Source organism: Pinus tabuliformis, chromosome 1_2 (genome assembly GCF_031772625.1).
Source record: "Pinus tabuliformis cultivar Carrire ecotype Pingquan chromosome 1_2, CPIR1, whole genome shotgun sequence".
NCBI lineage: Eukaryota > Viridiplantae > Streptophyta > Pinopsida > Pinales > Pinaceae > Pinus > Pinus tabuliformis.
Window position 1 is genome coordinate 503938275 of NC_142298.1, and position 20592 is coordinate 503958866.

A 20592-nucleotide genomic window follows, 5' to 3' on the forward strand; every position below is an offset into this window, starting at 1 on the left:
AAGGTGCCTGCAACATTATTTCCCCATCTGAGTAGGTCTTGCCCCCCTGTCACTAAAATTTTCCTTTGTTCCAACAATGTTAGAAGTGCCTCCGCTTTGGCTTTCAGTGGGCTATCTTCCCTATATTCCAGCTTTTTCCAGGTTCTCCATTTACCTTCGCTGCTGGTTTGATCCCAGAAATCTTTTACCTTAATTAATCTTTTGGTATCTGTATCTTCCTTTAGGTCCATTAGGTTCTCTCTCCATAGTATAGGTTCTTGTTGCCATTTGTCTTCCCAGAACAAAGCCAGCTCACCATCTCTAATTTCCCAAAAGCAGTTATTTTGTACTAACTCTCTATTTCCCTAGGCTTTGTTCCAGATATGTGATCCCTTAATGATACCAGACATTCTTATTATATCATTATCTTGCCAATTGCTAGCATATTTTTCCTTCCAGATTCTAGCCCACTGTGCCTTTGGTTCCTTTACCCAGCGCCACCATAATTTCGCCCCTAAAACTTTGCTCAGTGCTTCCGGATCATCCAGTCCAAGACCCCCATATTTTTTAGGTATGCAGATCTTCTCCCAGGCTACCAAGGCCCATTTCTTTCTTTCCTCCCCCTTTCCCCAGAGATAATCTCTTTGGATGTTCCTAAAATGATGCAACACTCCTTTTGGTGCTGGAAGGGCAGATAGCATAAAGACAGGAATTGCTTGAAGGATAGCTTTTGTGAGTACTAATCGACCAACCAAGTTTAAAGGTCTATAGGTCCATTTTCTGATTTTATCTTGCATCTTATTGATCACTGGTTCCCAGATGCCCTTGTTTAGAGGCTTATCCGTGAGAGGAACTCCCAGATATTTGGATGGGAGGACATCCCTTTGAAACCCTAAAATCCTAGAGATATTTTTCTGAATATCAATATTGCTGTTAAAGAAAAAAATCTTGTGGCCAAGGCAAAGACAGACAGGATATGCTTGTACGCTAAAGCTTCTTTAACCATGGGGATTCCTTGGAACATAGTGTCATCAACAAATTGTTGATGGGTCAAAGCCTGCCCATTCTCTGAAAGCTAGAGGCCTTTGATATTGCCAGCCTCTTTGGTGTGCTTGATTAACCGACCCAGCCCTTCCATCATGAGGATGAAGAGAAAGGGTGAGAGAGGATCACCCTGCCTTAGGCCTCTGGAAGGAGAGAAGGTCTTGGAAGGAGAATCATTGACCAGAATTGAGAAGTTGGAAGAAGTTACTAGGGCCATGACCCATTTGACCCAGTTATGATCAAACCCAAAAGCAATAAGGACCTTCCTAATATAAGTCCAATTCAGCTTATCATAAGCTTTGGCTAGATCCAATTGCATAATCATACCAGCCTTCCTGTTACTAGTCAAAGAGTGCACCACCTCATGTGCCTGAATGATGTTATTGAGAATTTTCCTGCCCTCCACATATCCAGATTACTCCACAGAAACTAGCGAAGGAAGAAGTGGTTTGAGTCTATTGGCAACTACCTTGGATATTATCTTGTAAACCACATTGCACAGGGCTATGGGTCTGTATCTGTCAGGAGTTTGAGCATTATCCTGTTTAGGGATCAGAGCAATGAAGGAAGTGTTGAGTGCCTTCAAAATAGTTCTATTCACCCTGGAGTCTTCCACCACTTCCAGAATATCCCGTTTAACTATATTCCAACATGCTTTGAAGAAATCCACGTTGAAACCATCTGGGCCTGGCGCTTTACCATTCTGCATCTCTTTGATGACCTGACTGACCTCCTCTTCTGAAACTGGTCTGTTGAGATTAATATTATCCTCTCTCGTTACCAGTCTGGGGATATGCCCTATTAAATCTCTGATGAAATGCTCTCTGTCTGAACTAGTTTCCTGTGCTATTCCATGAAAGTGTTGGACTAGCACTTCTTCTATTTCTTCATGGGAATTAAGCAGATTACCTCCTTCGTCCTTGATCAAGGATATTCTATTATGAGATCTATTCGCTATGGTAGATCTGTGGAAAAATCTGGTGTTACGCTCCCCCTCTTTCAGCCATTGAACTCTGGATTTCTGCTTCCAGAATATTTCCTCCTGTTGACATAAATTCTCCCATTCTTGGTGGTGTTTGGTGACCTGATCATTTCTCTCAATATCAAAGCCATCAGTGATAAGTTTTTGATTGAGTTCCTGCATTTTATCCTCCATAGATTTTTTTGCTGTAAAAATATTCCCAAAAACATTCTTGTTCCAGTCTTTAAGTCTGAGCTTGATATGCCTAAGTCTTTTGTGAAGCAGGAACATACTAGTGCCTTGGATATTCAGATCTTCTGTCCACCATTTTGAAATGTTGCTGATGAAGTCTGGGTGGGAGAGCCAGATGTTCTCAAATCTAAAAGGTCTGTTTCTAGGGGTGCCAATGCCCTGAACTTCCAGTTGAACAGGCCAATGATCTAAGCCTCCAAAGGGTAGAATTCTCGCTATCATTTCCTTGTTAGTGAGCATGAGATCTTTTGAGATTATGAATCTGTCTAACTTTGAGGCTACTTGAGACTCACCTCCTCTCTTATTGTTCCAAGTGAAGCGACCATTACTCATGTCAGTGTCAACTAGTTTCCTGCTGTCTATAAATGTTTGAAAAGCTGTGGAGTCTCTACTTAAAGTTCTAGTTCCTCCTTTTTTCTCTGAAAGTGATTTTATCATGTTGAAGTCCCCACACAAGATCCAAGGTACATTTACATATCTGTCTCTGAGTTCCATAAGAGAATCGAGAAATCTGATTTTGTCATCCATTCTTTGAGGGCCATAGACATTTGTGACCAGATAGGTCTCCCTATCTCCCACTGGTTGAATGACCACTGATAAATAATTCCTAGATGCCTCAGCATCAATAATATCAATCTTTTGGGGGTTCCAAAGAGTGAGTATGCCCCCTGTTGTGTTATCTGTTCTAGAAACTCAAATCGATTGAGCCATTTGTTGTGGATTTCTCTTACTTTTTGTATGGAACATTTGGTTTCCTGGATAAAGATCATATCCAGAGCTTCTTGTTTCATTCTATTGCTAAGAATTCTTTGTTTTCTCTTGCTACCTAGACCTCTAATATTCCAAGATATAAACTTCATTATTAAAGATTTGTGAAGGAGTAGCTGGTTAGATCTTTCATCTTACCTGAATCTATCATTAGCTTTCCACATTCCATCAATAACTCGTTCTGCTTTTTCCTGCCTCTTTTCTTCCCTGGAATTCTGGGAGCTAATCCCGGTGTGTTTTTCATGATTTTCACACCCTCGTTGCCCTGCCTTTCACTTTTTCCTTGTCTGTCCAGCCCTATAGCCTGAGATTTCCATAGGAACAACTACTGTACCTTGTTAAATTCTTCTGGCAGTAAAGAGTCTACCCCACTCATAGTCCCCTGTTTCAAGAATCCTTCCAGATCTAGGTGTTCTATGTCAAGAATCTCCTGCAGTTCATGATCTTCCATTTCCATCTCACTTTGGGTCATTTCTTGGTCCATCTCTGGTTTTGCATCGCTCATAATAGTTTCTTTTTGTTTGATACTATCCTGTGTTTGAGTTGTTTCTTTCTCTGTCTCCTTTTCCCCTGGGTTTCCTTCCATTACCTGATCTATCTTTGCTATCTCTTCTTCTTCTTCTAGAACTTGGAATCTATTCAGATTAGTTTGTGATCCTTCTTTCTGCTGCTGCTTTGGCCCCCTCTTGCCCCCTTTTCCTTTATGAGCCACTTTGTGAAAGCCTTCAGTATCTTTCTTAGTGTTCTCCTTACTTCTGTTCTCTATTTTGCTGATAGGGCAGTCTCTAAATAGGTGCCCATGCTCATGGCATTTTCGACATCTGAAAGGAATATGTTCATAGTCAACTGTTTGCACCCATTCTTCATCTAAGACTTCTAAGATGACCTCATCTAGAAGAGCTCCAGAGAGATCCATCTCCACACAAATTCTTGCGAAGGAAGTGTACTTACCCTTCTTGGTGGCTTCAGAAGTTTTGACAAAACACCCTAACTTGTTTCCTATAGCAGATAGCGATTCCGTTTGCCAGTAATCAAGGGGTAACGAGTAGAGTCTTACCCAGACTGGGACAGAAGTGAATGTTTCTCTCTCAGGGACAAAGTTCATCATCCACGGTCTCATATAAAGGCCTGCTGCTGCAAAGAAGTAGGGCCCTCCTTCAAACACTTTGTCTTTGTCCTCAATATTTGTGAAGACTACCATAAAGAAACCCTTAGACCCAAGATGTAAGTCAATGCTCCCTTTTGGTTTCCAGTTATATTTAATCCATGACTGTAAAGCTTTTTCAGTGGGCCATACTCCCATGAATTTACAAATGATAGCATATGTCCTCATGTGGTCTCTATGCGCCTGCAGGGCAGGATCATTTAAAACTACTCTGGGAGTGACCTCAGCTTTGGGCTTACATGGCCCTTTTTGTGCTTTGTTATTCACTCCCTGTTCCTTGTCGTCTTGCTCATTTTCCTTGTTGGTGTTATTCTCCTTTGTCTTGTTTGAATCATGTTCCTCTTCTATAATCCTTGTCCCCTCACCTGAAGGCCCTATGACACTCTCTAATGGTTTCTTTCCACGACTAGTCATGACCTGCCTATAGGAGGGAGTGGAGCTCCCTCCCCTGCGTGCTTCCATGGACACCCCCGCGAATTCTTGAAAACCCTAAACTTCTGAGAGCCTCTGACTAGTAACAAACATCATTCCTTTTTTTGGTACCTTTTGGTATAATAGGCTTTCAGACATTTTTTGCACTACACTGTTCCCCTACAGTCTGTACTATCATGGAATTTCTCTCATTTTAGTCTATAAATATGTATTGGGCATTATCTAATTTTAATACAATCAAACTTTTTTCGTACTGAAAAAAAGAAAAAAAGAAAAAAAAAAAGAAAGAAAGATCCATGCCGTGCTATTAATTTGAACTGTACAAAAAATTGAGAAACCTTTTTTATGTTTCAGTAATCACCTTTAATTTTTGAAGCCGTGCTATTAATTTGAACTGTACAAAAAAATTGAGAAACCTTTTTTATGTTTCAGTAATCGACTTTAAGTTTTGAAAGATGTCTGCAGCACCGCCAAATAAGATAACTCTAGACTTGAAATCATCTTGCTCTCTGTATTATTTTCTGCATTGTCGAACATTTTTTCCCTTTGTTTTTATGCGACCCACACCGCATGCCCATTGTCAAGGATAGTGATTGTCAATTAAATTTACGATTAAAAAATTCTCCCTATATTAACACTTTTTAATAGAGTCATTTAACGAGGTGGAGGAATTGCCTAGACGACCAAAAGTGGTCGTAATTCAGGAAAAAAAAATTCAAATTTTTTTTGTAGAGGCAATGTTTGAATTGTGTTTTTGATGGTGGAAATGGATTCAGCACCATCAAAAACGTCTAGGACACCTAAAATTTTGAAGTTTAATAGCTATAACTTGGATTTACAAAAATCCTTGCCGGATTTTTTCTAAATGTGCCCGGAATTTCCATAACTTTTCGGCAAACTCCTCTGCCTCGTTAGAATACGCGCTTTTTAATTGCCCCACAGAGTTACTGTACTCAAATTTCGTTGGGAGTTACGCTGCCAGGAAGCGGGGCCTTGCCACCTGACCTCGACTATCTCCGTCAATATGCAAAGTACGAACTTACGGTTATATAATGATTACAAAATAAGACCACCAAGTTATTTAACCAATCAGAATTTAGGAAATTCATATTTAAAAAAAATAAATTAATTTTTTTATAATGTAAACATTAGATAATCTAATTTAATTTTTGGTCAATTTAAAATTAATTCAAAAGTCAACGTATTCTCAACTTGTTATACCCTATGCGGCAGGGATAATAAGGTTTATTAATTATCTCGCAAAACAATTAATACCATAATAGATATTACTTCGCAAATACTAGTCCTCGCATATGACACGCTAATGGATTAAATTTTGGAGTAGTCTACCTAGGCGGAGGAATGGGCCGGTTTCCGTCACCGCCCGGAAAAACCTCCGGCTCCGGCCGCCGGAAATTCCTCCGCCCAGCTCCGCCACCCGCCGCGAGCTCCGCCCAGCGCCGCCGCGAACTCCGCCCAGTTCAATTTCGTAGACTTCCACATACTAATAAACATGGATGCGTGGCGCAATGGTAGCGCGTCTGACTCCAGATTACAAGGTTACGTGTTCGATTCACATCATGTTCGATGTTGTGAGTTCGATTTTACTGTTGAATGCGGTAACCTCGATATTTTTATTACACTGGTTGTTGTTGAGATTCACCGTGTGTTTATAAACTTTACAGATCATTCATTTTATAATTCCGACGTTTTAAATTCGATAAGTTATACTGGAGGCGTACAGGCCATATTTGCTCAACAATTAGCATCAAACTCTCATTGTCAGAATTTTCAATTGTTAAAATATGCTCTCTGATCATACAGAGCGTTAAGTTCATTCCCGATGCAAAGTATATGCACGGCCCAGTTCAAATATCATGTGTGGAAGAGTTCGAGAACAATATATCTATTTAGAAGCACACTTCTCGTCTGTTTATCATAACGTAAAAATTCGGTCTCGGGAATTAGTTTAGTTGTACAGTACGGTGTTTATTTTTTTATTACTCGCGATTGTGAAACTCAATGATCCATCTCTGGAATGAATTTAAAACGTCGGAATTATAAAATGAATGATCTGTAAAGTTTATAAACACACGGTGAATCTCAACAACAACCAGTGTAATAAAAATATCGAGGTTACCGCATTCAACAGTAAAATCGAACTCACAACATCGAACATGATGTGAATCGAACACATAACCTTGTAATATGGAGTCAGATGCACTACCATTGCGCCACGCATCCATGTTTATTAGTATGTGGAAGTCTACGAAATTGAACTAGGCGGAGTTCGCGGCGGCGCTGGGCGGAGCTCGCGGTAGGTGGCGGAGCTGGGCGAAGGAATTTTCGGCGGCCGGAGCCGGAGGTTTTTCCGGGCGGTGACGGAAACCGGCCCATTCCTCCGCCTAGGTAGACTACCCCTTAAATTTGTTTTAGATAAGTGGAACACCATTGAATTAATAACTAATTTGGTACTGAATACTTGCAAGCACCATTTTGACTTCTAAAATAGCTTTATGGCATTATATTTGGTAACAGGAATAAATAATGTAAACATTAACATGATTCGTTGCATGGAAGTTAGTCCCTATATTAAACGTTGGTAAATGTGAATATGTCAAGATTGCGTGTGTTTCTGATGTTGGTTCATTAGCATGCAATGGTTTCTTGATCCCGAGTTAAGAATTCAACCTTTAGTTAGTGCCCAATTGCATATATAATAATCGTGGCAAGTTGCATGAAGTCAATTTAGATAGAAACCTTTCCTACACCCATTTGAGCACATTGGAAATGTTAAGTTGGGCATTGTTTGCATAGATGTATTTGTAATTGCAATATCTGTAGTTGTAATGGTTTCTTGTTGTAACTGCCGTAATACAGTTTTGTATTTGATAAAGTCATGAAATATGATCTTGTTTAGGACAGTGGAAGGAAGAAGCACACTGGGAGCCATTTAATGGAGGTTATTTTGAAGGAGGTACCAGATTATTTTTACATTGAAATCTTGACACCAGGGTTAGACAAATCAACAAAAGTGTTGTCGAGTAATTAGCCCATGGTATCGACTCTAATTCTGCTTCTCGAAACTATTTTGTGCCGCACATTCTTCATCTGGAAAATTTCTCAAGTGGTACAGGGAGATTCGAGTGATAATGGCCATCTGGAAGAAAGATTTTGATTCTTGGTTTTGTAATGTTGCAAATAATTTTCAACTATCCAAGTGACTTTATTTAGCAGTTTGTCTCAAGCTTTTTTTTTTTTTTAATTTTTTCTCAGTAAAAGCTAAATTGTATTAAAAATAGATAAGGCCCATTACATATGAATAGACTGAAATATGAGATAATTCCTTTGCTTTGCAGACTAATAGGAGTATCAACTCTATGCTTTGCTTCAGAAAGCCTACATGAAGAAAAGGGGGAATAACGAAAAATGATATGTATATGCGGTACACATAAAGGAACAAAAGTTACCAGATAGATTGCCTAGATAGATATAGTCTCCTTATAACGAACATCTTCTGTCAGCTGAGAGAAAACATGCACTATGGAAAAGAAAAACAATTCCAGGATACATACCAGGGGTATAGATATATGTCAAGGTAGATTATGTACCAAGAAGAGAAAAACCTTGAATATGGTACGTTTTAGCTTCCATTTTTATATCCATTTTGCACTTGCCCATTTGAGTTAGGAGCCCTTTCTTCGACAAATGGTTAGCTTGAGTGTTTTGAGATCTGTCCACGTGATAAATAGTGTAATCCTTCTTCCTCCTCCAGAAAGAATCAATTCTATTCATCCAACCTGTTGACTTGTGGTTTTTTATAGAATGTTTGGCAATGACATGATCAATTATAATTTTGGAATCACCATAGATCTGCAGAGACTGAATATCTAGGAAAATGTTGAAGTGAAGGAGCCCTAATAGGGCCATTGCTTCAGCTTTGTTGCTTGTTCCTTTTCCACCATTCCAGTAAATGGAAAACTGCTGATCTTCCTTCATGACTATGTAGATCCCACAGGCACACATACCATTTTGTGCAGCCCCATCAAAGAAAGCTCTTGGGAAACTCATCTAACTTCTTTTTTGTGCCTTTGTTTTTTCCCTTTTTCTGCTGAAAAATATTGGGAGGAAGAGAGTTATAAAGAGAGATAATGTTCTCAAAAATAGTCTTGAAATCTTCCTTCCTATTTTGGAACAAATATTTATTCCTCCATTTCCATATTGACCAAAAAACCAGTTGTGGAATGGGCCTCCATATTGCTTTCTGATTACTCCACCATTCAAGTGCTTCTCTTAGTGAAGAATGCCATACAAAACTAAAACCAAAAAGAGACGCAAGGTTCCTCCATAGCTGAAGGGAGTAACTACGTTGCATGAAAATGTGGAAGTTGTCTTCTTCCTCTCCTTTACATATTAGGCATATTCCAGGCCCGGACCAGTTCCTCTTTTGCAAGTTATCCCATGTAAGATTTTTGTTGTGGAAAACTAGCCAGGAGAATATGATAATTTTATAGGGGCTCCCGATTTTCCATAATGACAAAGGGAAAATGTTAATAGATTGAGAAAAGTGGATCCTGGATAGGGATGAGTAGATATATTTTACACTTACATTCTCCTTCCCACTATTTCCCTTCCAGATGAGGGCATCCTCAGCTTCAGTACAACATATGCCCATGTTCCTCATTGGCAACAGAATCTGTGACCACTGAAAAGCCAAAATTCCTTTTAAACCCAAAATCAAAGCATTTTTCCAGATGGGAAAGGGACCCTTCCATTCTGTGATGACTTGATTCCAGGTAAAAATCCCCTTCCAATGGAGAAACTCTATTATTTTCCTTGATATATTGATATCATCTCCTCCACTCGTTATAGGGTCAAAAACTATGATTAACTTATTGCCAGTTTGAAAGCTCCAAGCAAGGTTTTGGAGAAAAAATGATTCAATTTTACGCAAGCTCATCCATATGGCAGAACCATGGGGAGACCCTATCGTCCCTTTCCTATACCAAAAGGAGATATCTCTATTGCCCATATACTTCTTCCTTATGGATTTGCTCCATATGCTGTCCCCAAAAACACTTCTCCATAGAGACTTGCATAGCAAAGCCATCCTGAATTTACGGAGATCCATGATTCCCCACCCCCCCAGATTCTTTGGAAGGGTAATATTAGAAAGTTTCGTCAGATGATATTTCCTTTTCTCTTTATTTCCTCCCCATATGAAATTTGTTGTCATTCTATTTAGAAAAAGGATAATACTGGCCGAGATGTAAAATAAGTGGGCCCAATACACAGATAGTTGGGCCAACACAGATTGTGCTAAAACTGCTCTTCCTGCCATAGAGAGGCACTTGTATTCCCATCCAGCTATCCTTTTGAAATATCGATAAGAGATCCACAGCCAGTGGAATTTTGAATAGCCAAAAGGTTTAAGATGAAAACCAAGGTATTTCATGCCATCCTTTATGGGCTTCACTTCAATATTGAACAATTGTACCAGATACTCTATAATTTCCGTATTAGCTTCCCCATGATAGAAGGAGGATTTTCCATAATTTATAAGGAGGGTTGTAGCTCTTTGGAACCTTCCCAGTATTCCATGTATACAGTTCCAGGAGAGCCGGCAGAGCATTCCAAAAATCAAGATATCATCCACAAATAAGTTATGAGAAATGTAATTTCCCCTGCTGATCATCAAGGGACGACATCTTTTCTCCATGACAGCTCTGTTAATATGTAGGCTTAAGGGATCCATTGCTAGAATAAATAGAGGAGGGGAAAATGAACACCCCTGTCTCAGACCCCTAGCAGCCAAGAAAAAAGAAGATGGAAATCCATTAATTAAGATAACATAGTTCACATTTTCAACACAGGCCATTATCCAATTTGTACAGTGACAATTTAGGGCGATTTTTATAAGAAGACATCTTAGAAAGCCCTAGTCAAGACAGTCATAGGCCTTTTTAAGGTCAATTTTCAGAATAGCAGCCTTAATCTTTTTCACATGTAGAGAGTGCAGGCTTTCCTGAGTGTTTGCAACCGCCTCCAGGATGTTCCTTCCTAGGAGAAATCCATGTTGTTCCTGAGTCAAGAATTTAGACAGTATACCCAGAATTCTGCCAGCTATGATCTTGGAGATGATCTTATAAATGGTATTGCACAGAGAGATAGGTCTGTAATCCGAGAAAGAGGAAGCTTCCCTACTTTTTGGAATGAGGGCAATATAAGTAGATGTGATGTGCTGGTGGATTTTGGCCATCATTCTTGATTCCTCTACCATACCAAGTAAGTCCTTCTTTATCAGATCAAAAAAATGTATAAAAAATATATTGTCCATCCATCAAGGCCCGTACTTTTGTCTTTTTTAAAAGACCATTACCATTAGGAGTTCCTCCTTGGTAACAGGTTGGTAGAGACATTCATTTTGTTCCTCATCAAACATGGAAGGGAATAGATCAATTCCCCAGAAAATATCCTCTATCCTACAGTCCCCATTTATTTTGTATGATTTCTTAAAAAAATTAACTGCCTCTTTAGTGATATCTTCCTGTGAGTGAACCAGATTGCCCTCCTCATCTTTTATCTCCCATATAGCATTATTTTCATGCCTTGTATTTGCATATCTATGAAAAAATTTGGTATTCTTGTCACCTTCTTTTAACCAAATTGCTCTGTTTTTCAATCTCCAGGAAGCTTCTTTTATGGCAAGTAGGCCATGTTTTTTCCTTTCCAGCTCCTTTATACGACAACACAGTTCTAAAGGAATGCTATTTTCAGTTAGTCTCTTAGCTGACCTGTCCAACTCCCTTTAAATGTCTTCAAGAGCCTTCCTATTAGAGTATCTCTTCTTGGTTTGCCAATCCTTGATGCTCTTCCTGAGAGAAACAAGATGACATAGAAGGGACTAGGATGGGGAAGATTGGACCTGAGAAGGGTAAATGAGCCATGATTTCTGAACAAGTTCCTTAAATTCCACATCCTCCAACCAAACTCTGTTAAATTTGAAGGGAAAACCCTTCCTGTTGCCCTGATTTCTCCATTGAAGGGTAATAGGTTTATGATTAGAGATGAAGCACTTTATAATGTTCGAGGTTGGAGAACCCAGTGAATCCAACAAGCTATCATAGATTAGAAAGCGATTTAGCCTTTTTTCTAGATATGCAGAATCAGATCTACCATTATCCCATGTAGGGCCAAACTGAGGGGGGCAGACATTAACAAAATTATGCTGAAGAATAGCATATTTTATGAGTCCAGCCAAAGGGTCATTCTTCTTGCCTCTGCCCTAGACTTCATCCATACTCAAAGTGCAATTCAAATCACCAGCTATCATCATAGAGTCAATTTCCATTAATTCTGATGACAAGAAGCGGTTCCAGTAGGAGAGACGATCCTTATATGGTGCATAGACATTTAGAATATGGATGGAACTAGATATACCACAAAATTTTTCAAGAAGAAGGATACCAACAAAACATTGCAATGCTTTAGCCGTTATCCATACAGGGTCCCATAGAACAACTAAACCCCCAGATTGACCATTTGCCTCTGTTGCAGCAATATGCCAACAAGGAAACATACACCTGAAATATGTGATGGTTTCAGGACTTCCATGCATTGTATCCTGAATGAGGAGAATGTTAGAATGAGATGAGGTAAACAAATCCTTAAGGGCCAAGAATTTATGGTCTGCCCCTAGACCCCTGATACTCATAGATAAGATATGAGTCATGAAGGCTTGTCTCTGGGCTGGCTTGCTCTAAGAGGCCCATTAACAGCAAGATCAATTATAGGAATGTCTATGAGGGAGAGGTCTTGAAGTTCTTTCTGAGAATTATCCTTCCTTCCACGGAAGTGCCTACTTCATCTGTTATGCTTTCTTCTGACAGTTATATTCCCAGCCGAGGCTGGACTAATATGAGGAGAGGAGGGCTTAGAAGGGTTGTGAATAGTAAGAGGTTGGAGTTCAAGAGATTTTTTCCTCAGAAGAAAGTCCAGGTCACTTCCAATAGAATTGGAAGGAGATGAAATGGGCGAATTTTGAGGAGTGATTGAGATGCAAGGAGCTTTCCCTTTAGATGCAGGAGGAGCTTTTACAGGAGATGGGGAAGATGAGGGAATGTAAGTGATGTGAGAGGAAGATGGGATATCAACACGAGGTTGAGGAAATGGTAGGGGGGAGAAAATTTCTTTACATGGAGAAGGCTTGGGAGGATATGGAAAGGGATGATGAACATCCGTTCTCCCAGATGGATGTACAAACTTTCGGGAAAAAAAGTCAGAGGAGAAAACATTCTTCGGAGATTGACTTCTAGGATTGAAATGATGCGCAACAGATCTCCCAGGTGGAGTAATAGATTTATGGGGAATAAATTCAGAGGAGGATCCAACCTTCATAGATAGACTTCTAGGAAATTTGGCCGATGAACCATGAGGAGAGTATAAATTAGACGTACCTGAGGGAGTAGACCTCCCTACAAACGGTTCCTTAATGCTGACAACTTGTCACTGCAATTTATCTGAGAAATTTGTGGTGGATTTGTCATGGAACTTCCTTTCTTTGAATCTACCACCCAGACGAAGAGGACAATTCCCTTGTAAAAGCCTGGTTCTATGACAAGCAGAGCAGCGAAAAGGGACTCCCCAGAAATCTAGCCTCTATTGAATATTTAAATCTCCCCAATAGAGATAAATATGTTCTGGAAAACCACCTCGGTATTCATTTTCTATTAGATTCCATGCCACTCTTTTATCCTTTGCCCCGAGACACTTTGGGTCCACAAAGACAAATTTCCCGATTGCATTTCCTATGTCAGTCAGAGTCTTCTTCATCCATAATTCGATGGGAAGACCAGGTAGCTTAACCCAAATGAGGTTGTTAGAAAGAGTATTCAGTAAAGGATTATATCCAATATACTAATTATGGAGAGCTAGAAAGCTTCTGCTGTGAACCCATGGTTGGTCACGGATTACTTCCAGGTGTTCAGCACTTAAGAAATGAAAACTGTACGAATTCTTCATGAGTCTGACTATCGTGGGAATATATCCCAGTAAGGATTTCCATTTAGAACATAGCCAATTTCTCATCTGAGCATCTTCCATATCAGGAAAATGCCAACGACCTACCGGCACTCAATTTTGGAGACTGGAAATTCTATTAGAGAGAAAAACTCTATCCAGGTTAATAGCCGAGGGTGGCGGAATAGTCTTAATGGAATGTTGATTTTGTTTACGTCGTGGAATTTCTTGTCCACCACCTTTATGCTCACGTGCCGGCTGGGTGGAAGGAGAGATCAATAACTTCACAAGAGTAGACTGCCAGTCACATGGAAGATTTGTTTCCCCATGGATCGATTCCGCCTCGATGGTGGCCCGCACCATAGTGGACATGGCAGACACGTCGGATAAGATCTCCATGAAGACTGAGAGAAAAGCTGAGATAACGTCAGCAAAGATAACAGGTGATGCAACAAGGCCAAATATGCGGATTAAAAGGTGAAGACTAGCTTTTAATAGAAACAATCAGATTTGAGTACATTCCGGATAAGGATAGCAATGGACAAGATATACGAAAAAATTCCCATAACCTGAATACTGACAGGATCTAAAGAAACAAAAGGTAGTACTCTACCATGAAAGATATTATCCAGCTTAGAGAGTACTTTTTGCTGCCAGGAATTGAATGGGGAATTAACCTAGGAACCGGAAAAAGATAAGATGCAAGCATATATGAAGAAAAAGATGGCGATTTAAAAATTGGTTCCACATGCTTAACGTACTTTTTCATACGTCTTGGCTTCCTCACGGCCCCGAAAAACCAAAAAAAGGGAATAGGAAAATTTGCCATCACTAGGAAAACTAGGGGGAAAGAACAGGTAGTCCAAGATTGCTGCTTGTCTTAGGTGAAAAAGATAAGAAAGCCTATCAAAGGATATAAACTTAAAAAATTCAGGAAAAACTAGAAAAATATTATGCAACAACAGAAACATCCATTGTATTTGCACCACCATTTCCCAATTCTGAATCTGAAGTCTAAACATGGCTTGGATATTACACAGACTTTTGATATCTTGTCAATAGGATTCAAACAGGTTGTAAGCTTGTTTGATACATCTTTTATGCCAGATCAAGAACTATAAATCAGACACAGAGACATATACGAACCCCTAATCTTTCACCTAGATAAGGATTAAGGATAAAATACAAGCCAAATTTTTCCTTTTAATTTAATTTCACTGGATCTACTCAAGACATAACAAAGATTGAAACAAAGACTACATACATTTTAGACCACGTAGGACCACCGAGAGATCCGAAACAGACCAAGAAACCACCACCCGCAAGCCCACCGATGAGCCGAGTTCCTTCCATGATTACACTGACAATGACTCTTAGAAATTTCAGATAGGGAATGGATAAAGGTTCAACATCTCGATCTGGAATAGTGAAGAAGTTTGACTAGAGAAGATAGATCTTCATCAGAGGCACACGGAAATGTGAAACGGGAAAACCATGACAACTCTTTTGAATATGAGATTATACGCGAACTATGAGAAACTTGATGCTTCCTAGACATGACACATAACCAAACAAGAGAGCGGAGGGAGGATAGCTTTGGGTGTCTTCATGACTCGGCACGTTTCATTCGCTAGAACCTAGGTGCTGCATTCAAGTTACAACTGTCCAGAACTTGGACCGGGAACCAACCATGAAAGATCACGACCAAGGTTCGGACGCTCACTCCAAAAACACGAATCTGTTAGCCTTGGTTTGGAAATGAAACGTGGTCGGAATTTTTTTTCTATCTGTTCCTGCTATGTGCACCAGCTATCTCTGGGATCCATTCTAGGCTCAACTCTGGCGGCGAAGGCGAAGGCGGCAATCTCTTGGGGTCTTGGGGTCTCTCTGCTCTCTCCTCACATTTCATTATGATTTGAATCCATGGAAAGTGATCATATTATCAAAGCTGCAAAATACCCTGGTGGTAGTCGAGTAATCGAAGCTTTCCTTTGCACTATTAATGTATGATGTAATCCCTATGATGAATTGGCACAACGACCATTTAACTTATTTACTGTTTCAAAGTTCTTTCTAACAGCTGAGGAGGATAAGGGCCCAAGCCAAAGCCAAAAAATCCTCTTGATCTTTTGCCACCCAGTAAAATGATTCTCGATGATTGGAAGAGGCTTTATTCAAACACAGAGACAAATTTTTGAGAGGTTGTTATTAAAGGGTTTTGGGATATGTATGATCCAGAAGGATGTTCCTTGTGGTTCTGTGAGTACAAATACAACGATGAAAATGCAGTTTCATTTGTCACATTGAACAAAGTCACATGATTCTTGCAACGAAGGAACTGTCAGTATACATAGGGCCGTATGGGTAGGCAAACACACAGTATTCAGCTATCCAGGTCCATAAATTTAAAGTCAAAACAATTTTAAATGATGGGATGGGTGCTCAACGCCCCTGCAAGTCGATAAAACAATCAACCGTTCAAAACAATCGGTGTTTCATCTAATGGTATCTGATGGCACATTGCTTAAAGGAATTTAATGGCTTATGTGATGTCGAGAGGCACTTTCTTTTCAATTTATTGTTCAAATTTTGGTGTTTAGGTTTTTAAAGTTATCAAAAACTTTGAAATCTTTTTAAGCAACTTCAACGAATTTAAGCCATATACAACATGTTATTCTGACCATTGAATGTGTTTAATAACACATGCTATTTGTAAATGTGTGGTTATTTTTTTTTATATTAAATTTGTTATTATTAGTGAGATATGTTGAAATTTTTTTAAGCAATTTTGACAAATTTAAACCATACACAATGCCTTATTGTAAGGGTTGAATGTGTTTAATTGATACATTATTTGTAAGACACTTTATGATTGTACTTTATGTATTGAAATTAATTGACATTGCAAGAAAGTAAGGATTAATAACCAAGTTAACGAAAAAAAATATAGGTGGACCTATTGAGAGGATGATGGGTTCTCATGTGATTTCAAGGAAATAACAAAAAGTTATCATCCGAGCAAAAGAAGAGACACTAAGAATAAGAATGAAGTCTTATTTATTAAAGGAAGAGAGATTTAGAATAAGAATGAAGTGTTCTTTATTAAAGGAAGAGACATTTAGAATAAGAATGAAGTCTTATTTATTAAAGGAAGAGACATTTAGAATAAGAATGAAGTGTTCTTTATTAAAACAAGATATATTTGTAATAAGAATGAAGTGTTCTCGATTATTGTACAATTTGTTCTCACACCACCATCCTCATCTCTAAAAACCACTAGGGGTGGCCTAGAGGGTGGTTTATAGTTTACAACGGCCACACATATGGTTTTGAACGCATGGAGACCAACACTTATTAGAATCTGCTGCATGTATTACACATGCCCTCATCACTGAAGCAAAAGAGATGGATAAAATTACGTGGAAACAACTTTTAATCAGAAGCTCGAGTAACCATTCTAGTTTTATCTATTTGAAAATTTCTTTATGTCATCTTTGCGTATGCACCTGCACATGAGAAGGGCTAGGAGGGTGGCCTTCATAAACCTGGAGCGTTGTGCAGATCAGTTTACGAGTTACTGGGAGTCTCACTATATTCATCTATTTCTATACTCATTTTTCTCTTGTTGGAGCAACAACGGTTGGCAGTTTGTTTGAAATGCAGAAGATGACAGTTCATGGTGGTTGCAGGTATGTGAAGACAAAACTAGATGAAACATATGGATGTCAAAGACGATGATTTATAGGAAGTAGTATTTAGAGAGAATAACTTTTTATTCCTTGGTGAATCGATAACCTTGGATCATGCAACAAGCTCTATTAAAAGGGTCACACATCAACTATGAGCTTCTTCTTGGTTAATTGACATTATTCCTCGCCACTTATGTGCATTGTGTCAATGTAATTTGTCTGTATTTTTTCATGAAGGACTATAATGCAATGAAGGAATGAGCATACAACCATGGAGTTTGATTGTGATGTAAAGACATGTAAGCTTTGAACAACAAGAAAAAAGAGATTATTCTGTTTTCAATTCTTGTATTTCTTATGAATGTGTGATGCTTTTACTCTGTTTATGGAAATAATGCATGCTACATGTTAAATATGCCTAATATGTATAAATACAAGTTCAATATTGTCATAGAATGCTTTGTATAACATTGATCGTGCTATTTATGGTGAGCAATTGACTGAAGATGTGTATAGGATTACAGGGGTTGCAAGGCTACGATTATGCTAGCTTTCTTATGGCTTTGTTTCTATAACGATTTAAGGTAGGTGCAGGAAGAGGTCGCAAAGAAATATCATGGGAAAGCTTCTTATGGGACGAATGAATAAGTCTCGTTTCAATAAATTAGTTCACAGACAGAGGAGAAGGGATGGAGCTCTAGTAAGGAAAGCGGGTTCATACCAATGAAATGAGCAAGAATGCCATAATTGTTGGGTTGTGTTATATTCTTTCCACGACTAGACCACATAGTTTATGGGGGGGTTAGAGGGGGGGCGAAGCCGCCCCTTCGTTGTGTTGACTTCGCAGCGGGGGGGGGGGTCAGCCCCTCTCTACGACGTCTGGGGCAGCGCCTCGGGGAATTTTTTTTTTCGACCCTATATTAGGTTGGGCGGACCTACCTATGGTTTTGTGCATGGTTTTTGCACATGGTATTGGACAAAATGGTTTTCGGTCCATGGTATTGGATTCTTCAGCATGTATAAATATGTATTGTAACATTGAAAGGAACATAATGAAAAATCAAGCCATTGTTTATTTTCTGTGTTTTAGAATTCGTATGCAGGTAATTTCTGTATGGGGTTAAAACCTACATTTGGTATCAGAGCAGTTTTAGTTTCAAGGGGATGCCTTTTTTGCTGAGGGGTTTCACTCGGGCTTGTGGTAGACCTTGTTCAGTGGGAGATCTGTGGGATCGATTCTGGTGGTGAAAGAAGATGGCGAGTAGTGGAAAGACAGAGATCAAGAAATTTAATGGTCAGAGTTTAGAGTTATGGAAAATCAAGATGGAGGATCTGTTGGTGGATAAAGATTAGTGGATCGAAAGATCCGGGTGCTAAACCAACGAGAGTGTCTGATGAAGAATGGAAGAAGTTGGATCGGAAGGCTAAGAGCACAATATGATTGTGTGTCTCAGATTTAGTACTGCTGAATGTATCAGGGGAATCTATGACGAAGGATTTGTGGGAAAAGTTAGGGAATTTGTACCAATCTAAGTCTCTGGTGAATAAACTGTTCCTAAGGAAAAAGCTGTATAACCTGAGGATGAAAGATGGAGACTTAGTGATAGAACATCTGAATGCATTTCATACTGTGGTAAGTCAATTATTATTTGTTGATATTAAAATTTCAGATGAAGATAATTGCATCAGTTTGTTGTGTTCTCTACCAGATTCATGGGATAGTTTGGTTATTGCAATAGGTATCAATGCAACTTCCTTGTAGTTTGATGAAATAGTCTCATCCTTGCTGACGAAGGAGATGAGACGGAAAAATATGGAGAGCTAGAATGGTGATGCCTTGTTTATACAAGGATGGTCCCAGAACATAAACAAAAATAAGTCATCGAGTGGGAGATATAAATCTCCAGGAAAACCTGTAAAGGTGGTGTGCTAGAAATGTGGAAGGGAAGGACACTAAAAAAGGGATTGTAATATAAATCTCCTGACAAAGGAAAGAGATCTGATGATGCTTCTTCTCCAGAGGCGAAAACCACCTCAGATGAAGGTGGGGATGTGTACTTGGCTTCTTCAAGTACACATGTAGATCATGAGGCATGGTTGATTGACTCAGGTGCATCCTTTCAGTTCACTCCCCATAGAGAGTGGTTCTGCAAGTATGAGAAATATGATGGTGGTGATGTCTTCTTAGGGGATGATAGGAAGGATATAATCATTGGTCACGGAAAAGTAAAGTTGAAGTTGCAAGGTGAAAGGGTTAGAACACTTCCGGGTGTTCTGAATATTCTTGCATTGACCAGAAATCTGATTTTTGTAAGCAAGCTGGATGATGCAGGTGTTAAAACAGTGTTCGAGGAGGATACCTGCAAGATGGTTTGGGGAGCACTAGTATTGATGCGGGGAGTTCGGATTGGAACTTTGTACAAGCTGCAAGGTAGCATTGTTGTTGATGGGTGCAACAGTTCTGTGGTTCCTAAAAGTGGAGCAGAAAATCTAGTGGTCTCTGGAGAGAAGACCATGCTGTGGCATCGAAGGCTTGGACATACTGGAGAGAAGGGCCTTCAAATAATTCATGGTAAAGGTATGAGTAATAGCTCTCTGGATTTTGATTGCTGTGAAAATTTTATATATGGGAAGGAGAATCCGGTGAGTTTCCCCTCTAGTGGTAAGAGGGTGAAACATATATTAGAGCTTGTGCATAGTGATGTGTTTGGACTTGTGAAGGTTCCATCACTGGGTAAGTTTGTGTACTATGTATCATTTATAGATGACTTCTTAAGGAATACATGGATATATTTCCTTAAGAAGAAATCTAAAGTCTTTGACAGGTTTAAATAATTTAAGGCTCTAGTGGAAAACCAGACAGAGAAGAAGATAAAGGTGTTGAGGATAGATAACGGTGGAGAGTTTTTCAGTAAGGAATTTGAAGAATTTTGTAAGAAGTGTGGTATATCATGACAAAAGACTACTCCATATACACTTGAGAAAAATGGAGTTGCACAAAGAATGAACAAGACGTTGATGGAAAGAGCAAGAAGCATGCTCAATGGTGCTGGGTTAGGATAGGAATTCTAGGCACAGGCGGTGGAGACAACATGTTACCTGGTCAACAGATCACCTTCATCATCGTTGGAGGACAAGACTCCACAAGAGGTATGGACTAGTAAGAAACCCTCTGTTTCACATCTGAGGGTATTTGGATGTGATGCATTTGTACATGTTCCAAAGGAGAAAAGAACCAAGTTGGATAGTAAATCTAAAAAGTGCATCTTTATTGGGTATAAGGA